We start from the raw sequence: 3,528 nt of genomic DNA on the forward strand, positions 1-3,528 counted from the left end.
TAGGAACAAACCACAAAAATGAAAGAAAGAAAGAAATCACAGGTGAACTGCAGAGGAATTCAGTGCACTTTTTTCCTGAGACATATTCAGGTCACATCTTAAAGGCTTCCTCTAGAAAAAAAAAAAGTCCTAGTCTTTAAACTGCAATTCTACAAAGGGGATACACACTTCAGATAGTGACACTAACAGGCATTTGTACAACCAGTGTTACATCACCTTTCATTCTGGGGGCAGCTGCACACATCAGGACTGAACTCAGCAGGACCTGGAAACCTACATCGACGTGTTACTCTCACGTCAGGACTGATGTGTTCAAGTTGACCTTCAGATGCTACAAACCTCAGCCAGCACCAGCTTCTCCTCAAACACTGCCTGCCAGCATTACCTACATAGGAATATATAACCTTAACCTCAGATTTTTCTGAGTGAGCAAACTGCTTTAAGATACCCCGACTGATGGATGTTCTATAAATCAGTACTCTGTGCTAAGTGCTGGTTACACACAGATGCTGCTTTTCCCAGCATTCACCTGAACTAATAAATGTAATTCAGACCAGAAAAAAAACCAACCTTGCTATTTTTAGAGAAACATTACATAATATACTTTAACTGCTGTCAAAAGCTTACAAAATTTATCCCCCAACAAAACACAGCGTTTTACTAGACCATCTCAGTTTGATTTTAAATGCTTGCTCACACAGAGGCAAACAAAAGAATTGAAAGCTCCACCTTCAACTATTCACATGTATTGGTTTTTCCATTTCCACCAAGCAGCCAGAACTAGGTGTTCCAATTGTTCCTGTGCATAGTTTCACACAAGTTTATTGCAATGTGAATTAATTTAGAAATTCCAGGGGGGGAAAAAAGTGCGAAATTTTGACATGCACATGGGATCATTCTGTATCCTGTCCCTGTACTCCCTCGTCACTGGAGGGAGATATTACTGAGCTGACCTACCTGCAGACACTTCCATCTGCAGCACACCCATTGGTTTCTTGCAGTAAAATTTTAAACAGAACAACTGTTGTGCTTTTCAGCCAGCGAACAGAAGCTGAGTAACCAGTACCTCTCCAGGGAACTACTAACACATAGGAAAAGAGAGTAGGGTCAGTAAAACCTGCACGACTTTCATGTTTTGCAAAGTACATGGTTTAACCTACTTTCTTCCCTCCTCTCAGTCTGTTCTTTTGTTTACTGAAATGTCTCATCACATTTATTACCCGCAGACAGAGGCTGGAGGGCAGGTCAATTTAAAGGGCTGTGCAGCTTAGTATTGTTCTGCAGCTGAAAGGGATGCTGGTGGTAAAATAGGCAAAGCATGTAAGGTACAGGCACATAAAATAAACCCCCAAAGGTATGTGCAGTGCAGCATGGAGGTTCAGATTCATAGCCTCATACGCTTCTATGTGCAGTGCAGCGTGGCAATGTCTCCACAGATCCAGGCTCTGTGTGCCTGGGGTGTCCAAAAAATCCTAACAGTGGCACCACCGTGGAAGTGCAGGCAGTGCCTCGACACAGGGCCCCAAGGATTAAAGCTGACAATAGTGAAATAGTGTTCACAAGGAGCAGAGTTCCTCACCCTCCCTCCCCACGGGGCAGGGGGGCTCCACAGCTGGTGCTGTAGAGTCATGAGACACTGTGTGTGGATTCTCATCCTTAAGAAATCAGCTAATGAAAAGGCTGAAATAATGAAACAAATATTATGGCTTCTTGGGAAGTAAGCTCACTGTAACTGCTCATCTACAATACAACTTTGAAGAGTCACTCCAAAACTACTGGGATTTGAACCCGATGACATCCAAAGATCTTTTCAATCTCGATGACCCTCGAGTTCTAGCATATCCTTGAAGTGCCATCTTGATCCAAAAAAAGAGGGTAATGACTTAATGCAGTAGAATCCTCAATGCTCAAAATCTGCTCAGAAGTTTTGTTCGTTTGAGACTATTCAGCTATCCACAGAAAAAAAGTCTGAACATTACCAACAGTTCAAAAATAGACCTAAATGGATTTAATTGCTCTCCACTCAGCACAATTATTACTGAAGTTACAGTAACAGACGGATGATAAATAAATGACTGTCTATCCCCTTCTCCTCAGTAAAAGCTGCAGTCAATATTTAATCATCCATAACCTTTCACTACTGACAGCTCACCCTGCTGCCCCCGAAGTCCACAAGTATTTTGAATACAACCAATTGTTCCAAAGGAGACATCACAAACACCGAACACTTGAGCATTGTTGTAATTAAACACATTGCTCAATTACCATTAGCTGAGGGGATTAAAGATAAAGTCAGAACTTGAAGGAATTAGAAGAATTACCTTAGCTAGTTTACAGAATTTCACAGTTCATGTGTTAGTCATTTTAGGGCACATGTACAAACTGACTACAAAGAGCTTTTGTACACATTAGAGTACGAACATGAAATCCATTCCCTTCGAATGCAATGTCTTTCCACCTCAAAAAACCACTCAGCTTGGTTTCCTCATACAGCACATGACATGTTCTCCAACTGCAGGAGTGTGACAGGTTTTTCTACATCTTAAACTTGAGCATTCAGTAAAGGACAATTACCATCCTGTCACACACTTCAGTTCCTACCCTTGCAAATACAACCACTCCCAATGTACACAAACCTGACACTTTCTTTGTCACAAACACATGTGGATATTCCAAGTTGGGGTTATTGTTACCTGCACCTTTGCCTTAACCAGGCTGAGAGCATCTCCTTTATACCTTCCTTGCTCTTTCACTCCTCCTTCCTTTTTGTGTCACTGCTTTAACTCCCCCTGGACAGGTTCTAGTAATTCTTTTGCTGTCAGACCAGGCTCAGTGCTCCAGCCCTCACTGTTCATCCCGCAGATCCAATCAGGCTTGGCACAATCACGTTCATCCTGCAGATCCAATCAGGCTTGGCACAATCAGCTCCTCCCTTTGGGAATGTGCGACCAACTGTGTATAGATAGATCTTTCTGTGTCCCACATATTCTAGATTTATGAAGGTAACAGATATTTCTAGAATCTCCTTGATTTAGTACCAAAGTCCTAAACATACTTCCATGTAACTACCTTTTATCTTTGAGGCTTCGTGGTGAGCTTATCACCTAAGTAAAAGCATCGTTCCCACTGGAGAGCTTGATGCATCTTTATCCACACACAAGATGAGGTTGCTGGCAGATACAGTAGTATGTAAAGATGTCAAATCCAGGTTTTACAAACCAAGCTGTTAATGCTTAGCACAAGGATTTAGAGAAACTACTTGCTGGAGCAGATAGCTAAAGTCTAATCTCAAAGACACTGTGACTGGTGATGCTTAGTCACAACTGTAACTAGACACTTCTACTAGTCTCCTCTTCCTGTCTCCCCACACAGGGACTCTCTGGGGATATGTTTATCCAAATGAACCTGACAAAGTCCATCCCCAATGCCAGAGCCAGGCTCACTGTTCTGTCACATTGTATCAGTGCAGAACACTGAGAAACTTCCATGGCCCAATTATGCTTCATTAAACTAAGCCCAGATTCTGTG

This window comes from Acanthisitta chloris, unplaced genomic scaffold (assembly GCF_000695815.1).
Source record: "Acanthisitta chloris isolate BGI_N310 unplaced genomic scaffold, ASM69581v1 scaffold19828, whole genome shotgun sequence".
Lineage (NCBI taxonomy): Eukaryota > Metazoa > Chordata > Aves > Passeriformes > Acanthisittidae > Acanthisitta > Acanthisitta chloris.